The sequence below is a fragment of the Acinonyx jubatus genome, chromosome E4, assembly GCF_027475565.1.
Source record: "Acinonyx jubatus isolate Ajub_Pintada_27869175 chromosome E4, VMU_Ajub_asm_v1.0, whole genome shotgun sequence".
Lineage (NCBI taxonomy): Eukaryota > Metazoa > Chordata > Mammalia > Carnivora > Felidae > Acinonyx > Acinonyx jubatus.
The window spans coordinates 10,108,463-10,121,040 of NC_069395.1; the positions used below are offsets into that span (position 1 = coordinate 10,108,463).

Genomic DNA, 12,578 nt, shown 5'->3' on the forward strand with positions numbered 1-12,578 from the left:
AGAAGCTGGCAAGAGGCCCCAGCGAGGATCGAACTCGCGACCCCTGGTTTACAAGACCAGTGCTCTAACCACTGAGCTATGGAGCCAACTCGTTACCTGTCCTGTTCTAATCCAGGGACATTGGAAGCAATGTTGCTTTTGCTGGCAATCTGAAGACAACTGACTTCGTGCATCCACTATCAGTGATAATCGTAAAGACTATGAATTGCTGGAGAAAAATGCCTACAATATGACAAACATTAAAAAAAGTCTCAAAGTCCTAGGCTTATGATTACGAAACACGAAATCATACCTCCGTAAGTTAAGCATACAGACAAGGGCTGCAAGGGAAAATGCAAAAATGAAATCATGTTCTGATCGTATTAGGAGTGGTTCTTTTACATGTGAAAAAAAAGCGCCTCCAATTCATTGTTTATATGACAAATTGTATCAAGTTTAATACCTACAGGGAAATGGGGGGGGGGTCTTTGCTTCTCATAAATTAAGCTATTGATTATGGATGAATTAACTGATTGAACAGTATCTGTTGAGTACTCACATACCTCTAGACTTCGGGGGTAGGGTGAATAAATAAAGCTCTGTTCCTGTTCTTTCTTTAATGATTGGGATCCTGAAACTGTACCTCATTCTTTTTTGCTTAATGAACTATTGACCGAAGGAATGAAGTTATGGTCACAGCATGACCCACTCCTGCGTGAAGGAGAGAATGAAGGTCATTTGGCCCAGCGAGCTGCCTGCCTCGCTCCCTTACCTCCTTCAAGGGTCTGCTCACATTCACTTACTCAACAAACCCTTCCTGACCCGCTCGTTGAAACTGCTCTATCCTCCTTATCCTGTCCCGTTTACCCCCTAACGTGTTAACTTCTTTCCTGTTAGATAATGTACTTTATTATTCTTTACTGTCTCTCCATTAGCGTGTCAGTTCCTTGCGGCCAACGCCCAGACCAGTGTGTAGCACGTAGTAGGTGCTCAGTAAATGGCTGAGTGAACGACATCTATGTTCAGGTCCTAAGCCGGGAGAAATCATGCAAGTGCTTGGGGGAGACGGCCTCTCAACTCCCCTCTACTTCCACTGCCTCTCCATCCCAGCTGGAATTTTGGGAACACCCTTGTGTCTCCTTGGCCCGTCTGCTTTTCTTATTCTGCTTCCCCTGCCCTTTGCTCTGAGGTTCACTGTCCTAATGCGTGGCCTTTGTTCTTCCTCCGCTCTAGGACCCTCCAGGAGCTTTCTGTTGTACTCAGGATAAAGGCCAAACTCCTCAGTTTCATTTTTTTTTTTTTTTTTTTTTTTTTTTGGTAAACAACCTTTTCCTCTCCCCCAGGCTAACCTCGCTGGCACCTCCGTTTCTCTTTACATGGCTTCTTCCGCGTGGAACATCTGAGCCTGATTTCAGCGCCTCGTGTCATTTTCCCAAGAGCATCAGAGCTGGCTTATTCGCCGTCTCAGAGGTGGTCTGGAGAGTGTTATCAGTTTTCTAGGGCTGCCTAACAAAGTACCACCCGCGGGTGCAATAGAAGTGTATTGTCTCAGGCTTCTGGAGGCTGTGGGTTCGACGCAAGGTGTGGGTAGGGTTGTTTCCTTTGGAAGGTTCTGAGGGAGGATCCATCCCAGCCTCTCTCCTTGGCACTGGTAGATGGCCAGCTTCTCCCCGTGTTTCCTTTCTCTTCTTTTTTAAAATTACCTTAATGTTTACTTATTGAGAGAGAGAGGTGGGGGGAGAGGGACTGAGTCTGGAGATAATGTGCGCCAGCGGTTCAGGGACGGCCTTGGGTCAGGGGCTCCGCCACTTCGCAGTGTCACGGGGTTGCTGGTGGTGTTCAGGTTGTTCTGGGTGGAGGATGGGGGCGGGGGGACGAAGACCGAGGAAAAAGATCGAGGAAATGCACCTCTAGCCTCCCGTTACCTTGATACCTGGATTGCAGAACGAATTTAGTAGCTCAAAGTCCCATTTGGTGGGCTGCCCCCAGCCCTTCCAGATCAAACTCGAGGGGGCGGCGGGCAGGGGAAAGATCTTGGGCTTTGGGGTCTGGCAAGACCTCAGTTCGAATCCGGGGACACCTGGGGACACCTGGTCCCAGCCGCCCTCCGCCCAACTGCAGTGGGTGCTTCGCTTCAGCCTCGGAGGGACTAGGTTCCCAGCCCAGCTCTGCCCCCTGCTGGCGGCACCGAAGTTACTGCACCTCCAAGGCTGCACCTGTACCGAGGGGCGATAGGGTGGTGCTGCCTGGGGTGGTCGTGGGGGCAGACGGTGACGCACTGGGCCTCGCCTTCCCTTCAGGTACTGCCCACCAGGACCCGCGCGGTCCCCATCCCCATCTTCTTTCTCGCTTTCCTTCGGACTGGGGTGGAGGAGCTGTACCCCTGGCTCCAGAGGCAGTGATCCCTCTGGCTTTCTGCCCTCTTCCAACCAGCCATCCCCCTGCGCCGTTTTTTTGTTTTTGTTTTTGTTTTTTTTTAAATTTTTTAACGTTTATTCATTTTTGAGAGACAGAGAAAGACAGCATGAGCGGGGAAGGGGCAGAGAGAGGGAGACACAGAATCCGAAGCAGGCTCCAGGCTCCGAGCTGTCAGCACAGAATCCCATACGGGGCTCCAACTCACGAACTTGGAGATCATGACCTGAGCCGAAGTCGGAAACAACCGACTCAGCCACCCAGACACGCCCCGCCCTTTAATCCCTGGAACATCCGGGTCACACTGGACCCTTCCCTTTAGCTTAAAAAAAAAAAAGCTTATTTATTTATTTTGAGGGGGAGGGGCAGAGAGAGAATCCTGAGCAGGCTCCACTGCCCTCAGGGCGGAGCCGCAGGCAGGGCTCGACCCTATGAACCTGTGAGGTCATGACCCCAGCCAAGATCAAGAGCCAGAGGCTGAGCCACCCAGGCCCACCCCTCATTGCCAGCAGCTGTTACCGCACTGGAGTCTTTCCCACAGAGACCATAAAGTGAGAGGAAAGGAAAGAAAACCCCTCCGCTGCAGGGGTTTGTCTGCCCTGGTTCCCTCTGTTCCTCGCCCAACTTCCCCTCTGTCTTGGGCCCGCCCCACTCTAGGCAGACAAGACCTTGGGGTCTTGACCCCACTGACCACTTTCTCCCCTGTGAACACTCTCTGCCCCCCCCCACTCCTGAGAGTCCGCTCACTTCCCGGGAGGCTGCTTCTCAGCCTTGTTTGCGGCCCCACCTTCCTTGCCGCCCCCCGCCCCCCTCGCGGGGGAGGGTCCGGCCCGCAGGCGCCCGAGCATCCGAGTCCGAGCTGCGCAGCTTTTTAGTGGAAGCGCAGGGCCCACGGCCGGGAGCATGAACGGCGAATACAGACAGCTTGGTTTCCTCGCATGTAAAACGGGACGAGGAAGAGGTTGGTGAAAATAATGTGAACAATGATACCATCTCGTGTGGGCACGTGGGAAGAGTGAGTGAAACCATGCGTGTAAATACTTCACCTGGCATCTGGGGGGTACTTAATCGGGATGAATTGCTTTTATTACTAGTCGTACCTAGGGGATAAAGAGCATGGGGTTCATAGGGCCCAGAGCCCCTTTTCTGTAGCCAGCGCACCTGCTGAGTGAGACGTTATCACTCTCCTTTGGGAGCTGACATAGGAGTGGGTGAGTCATGTCCAGAAACAGGAGATTCTCTCACCTCTTGAAAGACCACGGATTAGAATGAACCTTATTAAAGCCAGACAAGGCAAGGGCTCCACGAGGCCAGGAAGAGGATAGTCTTTCATTGCCGCAGCTGTCTTCTGTCATTTTCCCTGCTCCCCCCCGGTGTTTTGGAGGAGTGTCTAACCCCCAGCAGCCAGAGGAGAGTGGGGTGCGGGTCCGTACTTTTGGTGGGTAGAATGATACTGGAAATGGCTCATTCAGAGACTGGTTGCCAGTTGAGACACTGAAGGCATCTTAGGAGGTTGTTCAAGGCTTTTGGGACAGTCTTGTGGGACCAAAAAACTTCCCCCAAAGAGCTCTTGTGCGTCCCTCTGATCCTGGTGGGAAGAGACAAAAGAAGCCGTCCAGTCTGGGGCAGAAATACACAACTCGAGAGTCTTACAGTTCTTCCAGACGCGTGGGTCTCCATTCTGGCTGCACATTAGTTATCTGGGGGCTTCAAAAAATGGCATTGCCCAAGCCCCAGAAATTCTGCAGCCACATCCGAGAACCTGATCTAACCAATCCTTTTGATCTTGTAGATGAATACACAGAGACTTTGAGAGCTCAGATAATTGACCCCAAATAAAGACCCCGGAGTCAGTTATTGGCCCCAAGGTCTGAACTCGGACCCAGGGCTCTCGCCATTACCCTACAGCAAAATCTCCTCAGCTCTGACACTTAGAATTGGTGTTCTTATGGGGAATGGCTAGCATTTTTATGCCTTTAAACATAAATCTAGACTTTATTACTTGAATAGTGTCAGTATACTCTGGAAGGACTGTCAAGAACGAAGACTGTTCTGGAAATCTCTGGGATCTATGGTGCCAGGGTCTGGTGACGAGCTCGGGTTCCAGAGTCACAAAAGCCTGGTTTTAAGTGGTAACTCTTCCACTACCAGCTGTGTGACCTTGGCCGTGTCACTTAACCTCTCTGAGCTTCAGTTTCTTTATCTGTAAGGTAAATATTTCCTTAGAGAGTCAACACAGATTGTTTTCTTGAGTGTGAAGGTTAAATAGAATAATGTCATTTGTTCCTTTTAAGTGGTAGCAGAAATAGGAGTTGTTAGTAGTATGATGTTTATATTCTGGTGGATTTGCCTTCTACAATGGTGGTTCTCAAGCAGGGTGATTTGGCACCCCTAGGGAACATTTGGCAATGTCTAGAGATGTTTGGATTGTCACGATGGGTGGGGAGAGGGATGCTGTTGGCATCTAGTGGGTATCGGTCAGCGATGCTGCTAGACGTTTACAGTGTGCACGGCAGGTCCACCCCTCCCCTGCCCCCAAAGAGTTATTCAACCTAGTGGTACAAGGACAAAAAAACCCCTGCCCTGGGTAACTGAAAATAATTGGGAGTTTGAAGGCCAGAGCTGTTGGGTGATATTGGGATGATAATTCTTGGCTCTTGCACTGATGAGACAGGGGAGTGGCGAGTTCCGGGGAGAGTAAACAGCTGCATCTATACTTTCAGTCCCCACGGAGGATGGGATTTCTACCTCTTTGCATACGAGTTCCTGTGGCAACCTGCAGGTGCTAGGACCCCTGGCATTATGCCCCTGAGAGGTGCCGTGAGGATAATCTTGCACCTAAAGCCTAGAGACGCTGGCATGAAAGGCTTAAATAACGCCAAGACGATTGCATCAGGTCCCGCGGGAGGGCTGTCTTTCTCCACGGTTGTGCTCTGGGCACCTGGGAGTTTCATTAGGTCTCCTCTCTCATAGCTCATCATTTATAAATGACAGCCGCCAACGTTGGAAAGTCTGACACCGGGCTGGCAAGTGGAAAACTGACTCAGCTTTCTCGCTGGAGCCTTGTGTCTTAACTTATTTATCTTAAAAAATAAGATAAGTATCATCCTGCTAGGCGAGCCCTGATACTTGAGGCGAGGAGAATGCGTGTGAAAATTCTCCGTAAGAGCCCAGAGCTCTGTCAAGGTTATCGCGGTTGTTGATTTTGGCTGCAGTGGAGCGAGTGGGCGCTAGGTGGCGCTCCGTTCTCACAGCAGAGGAGAGCTGGGCCCCGGACGCCCGTTATTAATGTCCGTGCTGGAGCGCGCACACCCCACAGTGAAAAATATAGTAACAGAAAAGATTTAGTACTTAAAATAAGTCAGCAGCCCAGTGAAGCCAATACTGCCATGGCAGGTACATTTTCTTGCTCGAACTGGTGGAGAAGGGCATTAACTGCCCACAGGCATCCGGCTACAGACACCGAATGATAAAAATACACAATTAAATGAAGCCACGCAGCAGGCCTGGCCTCAGAAGAGAATGAGAACCAGCTGGGCTCAGCCATAGGTCTGGGATCTGGCACCGATGTTCCTCTCTAATGACTGTCGTGTAAATGTGCAGTTGTCATGTGGACACCCTTTTCATTGTGCGGTTGGCTCTTTCCCAATGAGGAGAGGCCTGGCCCCACGCTTAGGTGCCACTGTTCCCGGCCTCAGTGTTCACCTGTTGGGACAGGGCTCCCTTTCCTTACGTGTGTTAGAAGATCACAGGAGGCAATGGATGGGAGGGAAAAGGTGGAGGTGCCATCTGGGTGTTGCCATGGTGATGGGGCCATCCTGCTCAGGGGGCCCAGAGCAGTCTCCGTGGGGCTCTCTCACTCTCTTGATGGGGTTGGATTTGAACTCACTGGATCCTATGCAAGTTCACAAGCATCTATTTTTTCTCTTTCTTTAAAATTTTTTAATGTTTATTTGTTTTTGAGAGAGAGACAGAGTGCAAGTAGTGGAGGGGGAGAGAGAAAGGGAGACACAGAATCTGAAGCAGGTTCCAGGCCCTGAGCTGTCAGCACAGAGCCTGACACAGGGCTTGAACTCATGAACCGTGAGATCGTGACTTGAACTGAAGTCAGATACTTAACCAACTGAGCCGCCCAGTGGTCTCCGCGTTCCGGGAGCCATGCCCACGGAGTTGCAGGGGGAGCGAGATACGCTGTAGAAAGGGGCAGAGCAAACCAGGGGTGAAAGGGGGGCTTTGGGCCCAATGGTGTTGAATTCCAGGTCTGCCACCGACTAGCTCTTTGACCTTGGAAATGTCATTGCGTTTCAGCCTTGGTGCTGTCATCTGTAAAGTACGGATAAAAGGGACAGGGAGCTTGCAAAAACTGCTCCCAGTGAGCTCACGACAGTTGGAATCTGAGAGCACTTGCAAATGAAGGGATCAGACAGCCCCGTGTGACGGCGGGAGTGTTGCACCCAGAGGAGGGACCTCAAAGGGACGTGGGCAAATGCCGTTTTCAGCACTTTTAGCTCTTTTTCACTTTTGCTTGTGGCTGCCTAGACTTGCCACTCCAGGGTGGGGTGGCTCAGGGGTGCCCATGGTTGGAGCAGCGGGCATTTGCCGCCACTTGGTTTCATGTGCACAAACACCTGCCAGGCACGTATTACCACACGCAGCGTACAGCTGAGGAAACGAAGGCCGGCCACTGCGGACGGTCATCTGAAAGGTGGGCAGGAGAGTCCGGAGGCCAACTCAGGTCTGTCTGAGAAAGCAGGTGGGGAGAAGATTCACCTGCCCCATAGGAGAAGCAGAGTTTCTGCCTTTTCCCTCAGATTATAAAGTGTCTCAAGGCTGCTCTGGAAAGAATATGCAATGAGTTCTCGTTCAGTCATTAACCATCCTCCCAAGGACACACATACATGCACATACACTCCTTCACATAGATGCAGAGCTTTGTTTTTATCCTGAGTTGCACACATTCACCATGTTATGAATAGCCATGGGCTCATTGGGCGTCCTACTGGGTGGCCTTCCTCATGGCCAGTTAAGAAATTTGCCAACACGTAAGGGGGATGTGAACCTGTTGGTCCAGACCCCACCAAGTGAGCCCCTGTCTTCTCCCACTTGGTTTAGAGTAGGTCAGACCCCTAACCCTGGGATATTAAACCAGGGCTGTCTGGGCCAGTGATGCTTCAGGGTCGAACACTCACCTTCCTGCAGTGACAAAGTGATAGACAGTCTCCAGCACCCTTCTGAGGTCAAACCTTTGGGTCGGAAGTGGTTCTTGAAATAATTCTCATTTCTGATTTGTTAGCATCTCACTGTCTCCCACACCTCATTTCAGGACCCTGTAGAGTCAGAGATCGCCTTGTCTTTTCATACTTTGCCCAAGAGTTGAGCCTCCTGGAGCAGGATCTCTGAGCTTTGGGATGTAAAGTATTTTTGTCAACTCAGCCTGTTCCCTACCAGGCCATTCGGTGTCATCAGTTTCAGATAGGATGGTTTGGGCTAGAGAACTTACATTTACTAAGAGCACACTATGTTTCAGGTACTTATTAGATGCCTTAGATGCATTTACCTAGTAAGTACCTGAAACATACCTGTAATTAGCCCTGATGTGGAGATGTCTTCAAGGATGACCTTGTCTCTCATTAGGCAGCTTGAGAATGTACTTGGGTTTAGAGCTCAGATCTGAGCGCTTTCCAGTGAATTGTCCTAGTGAAGTTTATGCCTTAATCAACACATATTTATTTAAGCATCTTTTCTGCAAGGAGTGCTGTCCTAGGTAACCTTGAGCAAGGCAAGGACATGTGGGCCATGGTTCCTGCCCTCGGGGGATTACGACACAGTGTGGGAGAAAGACAAACATGGACGGAGGTTAATGAGTATTATCGAGCATCACAAATGCACAGTAAGAAGAGATGAAGTGGCGCTTGTGGGAGAGGCACATGAGTGGTTCGTGGAAGCTCCTGGACAAAGTGGGGAAGGAGTTCTTGAAACGCATGTAAGATTTGGGTGGGGCCGGATGGGACAGGTTACAAGTGGAGCATGTTCACAGGGTGTGCTCTGAGGACCAGTATCAAGTGTCGTCAAGGGGCGTCGACCCTTCCTATGGAGAGGTGGCCGGCCTGAGCAAGGTGGGGGACGCTTCTCCCCAGAGTCTTGCTTAGAGCTTGGTTCCCTGATCCCTGGAATGGTTCTTGGGGTTCTGTAGAGAGGGAGAATCAACTAGATGAGCTCAGTGACCTCATCTTGGTCTCCCGAATCTGGGAGGGCTCGTAGGACTTAAAAGTCGCTCCATCAAATCACCACAGGGTCATCTTGTTGCCTTCAAATCCCCGTACCTGGGCGGGCAGAGGATCTGGTCTGTGGATGTGTGTGCTCTCTTTCTCCCAACTCTCCCTGCGGCTGTGAGTACCTTATCCAGCAAACCCAGGGGGCAGTGGAGTGGGGAGGGCACAGACCCTGTATCAGGCAGCCCCACCACCTACCCACTATTTGACCTTGGCCGAGTTGCTTTATAAACTATAGTTTCCTCATCTGCAAAACTCAAATTAATATGTACTAGTTTGTCTGCCTTAAAACATTTTTTAAAATGTTGGTTTGTTTATTTATTTATTTGTTTATTTTTGGGAGAGAGAGCGTGAGCAGGGGAGGGGCAGAGAGAGAGGGAGACGCAGAATCTGAAGCAGGCTCCAGGCTCTGAGCTGTCCGCACAGAGCCTGACATGGGGCTTGGACCCGTGAACCCCGAGATCACGACCTGAGCTGAAGTCGGACGCTTCACCGACACAGCCACCCAGGCGCCCCTAGTTTCTGCCTTTTTAGGTTACTCTGAAGCTTAGGTTGGATGGTGCATAAAACCATTTTACACGATAGTGGTCACCATGAATAAAATGCACAGTGCCGTTAGCTCTTTGTTGCTCTGACGAAATGCTTGTTGCTTGGAATGAATCGTCACAGGCGCTTTTGGAGTATCCGTGGCCGCCGTGTCTGAGTTCTTCCCCTCCTATTGACATTCTGAGGATTCACTGACCATCCTCGCCTGTAAGTCTTTCCAGTTTCTTGACTCATTTGACAAATGCTCATCGAGAGCCTCCCACGTGCGCGGTGGGCACTGGGGAGCCAGCGATGAATAACTGCAGACGTTGTCTCTGTCTGGTGAATGTGCCCTGGCGTTCCTGCCGTGGGAACGCTGCTACCAGGCGGGAGTGGGGCCGGGAGCAGAAGCCCTTCCTGTGGGGCGGCCAGCGACTGCCTGGTTGACCTCCTAGCTGGCGAGCTGCCGATTTTCGGACAGTCTTCACCTGCCGCTGCCTTCTCCCTGCCGTGGACTTACCTCTCTGCCTTCTCAGTGCCCAGATGCCAGCCACCCACCAACACATCTTCTGTTTGCAAAGGTGCCCCGAGAGACTTAATAAGAACATAACACCCCACTCCCAGGTGAGGCTCAGTCCTCTGGGATGTGGTTTAGGAGCGTTCTTTCAGTCTCTCTGCTAACAGATCCTTCCTTCTCTGAGTGCAGCGTATCGGGGCTCAGCTCTGGCTACGTGTTAGAACCACCTGGGACCATTTGAAAGCTACTGATGACCAGAGCCCACCCTGGACCAATAGAATCAGTGTCTTTTTAATGTTTTCCAGGTGGTTCTAGTGGCTTCGGGCTTGAAACAGGTTCTCGTCAAAACCTTGCAGGAGAGAAGCTCCTTGGACTTTGGCTTTCGGCAGGCAGTTCGTTGGCAATCGTTGGTGAGATGGTCTCAACTCGGTTTCCCCCATTTTTTCCCTAAGCCTCCTCCTGAGGGTTTGAAATGTTCGGTCAGGAAGACCTTATTCTCAGATACAGCTTCTGGCACTTGGCTCCAGGCGAACTTGCTTTTTACTTTTTGATGAGTTCTGAAGGCTATTTGCAGAGGTGAGGTAACCTCCGGCCTCTAAAATGGGACCAACATAACACATGGTTTCTCACCTGTAAGATGGGAACAAAATAAGAGAAAAATGAGTGGGGTTAATTAATGTTAAGACATTAAAGGTTCCTTAAGTACTTATTATGTGCCATGTATTGTGCTTAAGGTGCGTGTGTGTGTGTGTTTATACACACGCATATATACAAGGTGACTAGAATTTGGTTTCGACGCTGAAGGAGCGATCAGTCTACCGGGGAAGAATTCCGCTGCTGTGAAAGCACAGGCAGGCCCGTGGTAAAAACTGACGGCTTAGAGTTGTGTGGGTCCTGCAGCCAGCCTGTCTTGTCTGGGTTTGAATTACGGCTCTTTAAATTTTTTTTTTAGCGTTTATTTATTTTTGAGACAGAGAGAAACAAAGCATGAACGGGGGAGGGCCAGAGAGAGGGAGACACAGAATCTGAAACAGGCTCCAGGCTCTGAGCTGTCAGCACAGAGCCCGACGCGGGACTGGAACTCACGGACCGTGAGATCACGACCTGGGCCGAAGTCGGACGCTTAACCGACTGAGCCACCCAGGCGCCCCAATGAATTACGGCTCTTAAGAAAAGGCATTTGACCTTTATATACCTTAGCTTCCTTCTCAGTAAAATGGGCGACAAGACTCATCCCTTGTCAACTGGGATGTGAGGATGAGATATGTAACGTATATAAGCCGTGTAGAATAATGCCTGGCCGGTAGGAAGCACGTGATAAGTGAGAGTTATTATTGTTGCAAGGTTACAGTAGGAGCAGTGGTACGTTTCCCATTTTCCCCGGCGATTCAAAGAGTCCGAAATCGCAACTGAACAGTGACTGATGCAGTCGCCCTGCACTTTAACGGCAGGAGGTTGGGGGTCCATTTCCTTCTTCGTTGCTAGCCTTGCCTGTCATTTAGATGTTGTGAGAGCATCTTTGGGTATGTTTTAACCTTCCCGAGTCTTAAAATTTTTAAAAAATGTTTATTCATTTTTTGAGAAAGAGAAACAGCATGAGCGGGGGAGGGGTAGAGAGAGAGAAAGAGGGAGACACAGAATCGGAAGGAGGCCCCAGGCTGTGAGCTGTCAGCGCAGAGCCCGATGCGGGGCTTGAACGCACAGGCCGTGAGATCCTGACCTGAGCTGAAGTCGGACGCTCAACCGACTGAGCCATCCAGGTGCGCCTAACCCTCCTGAGTCTTGATGTCATCATCTGTTAAATGGGAAGACTGTCTATTCCACTGAGCTGGCGTGAGGATCGGATCCCCACGCGGAGTTTCGCAGCCTAAATGCTCAACAGACAGCTCTTTATTCTACAGAAATGGGCATGTGCCTCCCTGGAACCAGACACTGCCCCACTCATGGGGTTGTTACTAAGTGAGGAACAACGCAGCTGGGGTCGGGGGTGGAGTGTGGGGAGATGAGGGTTTTGAGATTGAAACTCTGCAACGTGAATCCTTATTTCGCAAGTTCTTCTTTTCTCCACTTCATCTACCTCTCCCCCGCTGATACGATTGTAACTTTGCATTTGACTTGGCGGGATTAAGTGTGCTAGTGGATTCAGGGGACAGTGGTGAAGGTGAGCTGTCTGACATTCTCATCTGCATGACGGGATAACCTGTCCTTGAATCTAATCCACAAACTACAGTGTAAAGCTATTACCTAGGTCTCCAGGCAGAGCTTTATTGGACCCGAGTGCCTAGAGTGGCTCTTCCTGCCAGATAGATAGTTTGGAAAGACGGAGTGTGAATATTAATTCCCTTTCTCTGCAAAATGAAATCCGCCTTTGAGCAGTGCTGCCTTGTTTCACAACATGCCAGGATGCACAGCTGATGCGTGCAAGTGATGGTGGTCGCAGAATACGGTTTTGGGACTCACCCACGGACTTGGGGGGGCCGTCCCCTTTTCCCATGGTGGTTTGCTCTCTGGCTTCACTGCTCTGGCTGGCTGTTTCTAACTCTGCCAACTGGGCATGGGTGTCCTTAGCCCGTTTCCTTTACAAGGGTGTGCAAAGTTGGTAAGACAGCTAAAAATTTCTCTGCAGCTACAAATTGGCTCAAAAATCCCTATTCAGAGTAAATTGGAAAAAAAAAAGAGTCAACTGGTATATAAGGCATAAAATCAGACAAAAATCCCCCAAAATGCCTACCCATTCACCCCTCTCCTTTAACTTTCGGCCCCAGTTCCTTCCTGAGAAGTGAGTGCTGGGGAACATCAGCACCCGTGTGAGCAGTGAAGGCTGAGGCAGTGGGTCATGTCTAGGAAAAAGCGAGGGTTGGGGTAAACAG

At 50.5% G+C, this 12,578-nt stretch overlaps 1 long non-coding RNA gene and 1 other non-coding gene across 2 annotated transcripts in view; one reads left to right on the top strand and one right to left on the bottom strand.

The window, feature by feature from the left end:
- Positions 1 to 13: 13 nt before the first annotated feature.
- TRNAT-UGU (transfer RNA threonine (anticodon UGU)) lies at positions 14 to 86 on the bottom strand. The gene has a single exon. It is a non-coding gene; the product is annotated as a tRNA-Thr (tRNA).
- A 3,114-nt stretch (positions 87 to 3,200) lies between these two features.
- Positions 3,201 to 12,578, top strand: part of LOC128312967 (uncharacterized) — a 315,318-nt gene continuing 305,940 nt past the window's right edge. The window contains exon 1 of the long non-coding RNA XR_008293007.1: positions 3,201 to 3,409. This is a non-coding gene — a long non-coding RNA (uncharacterized LOC128312967). The remainder of the gene's footprint in view (positions 3,410 to 12,578) is intronic.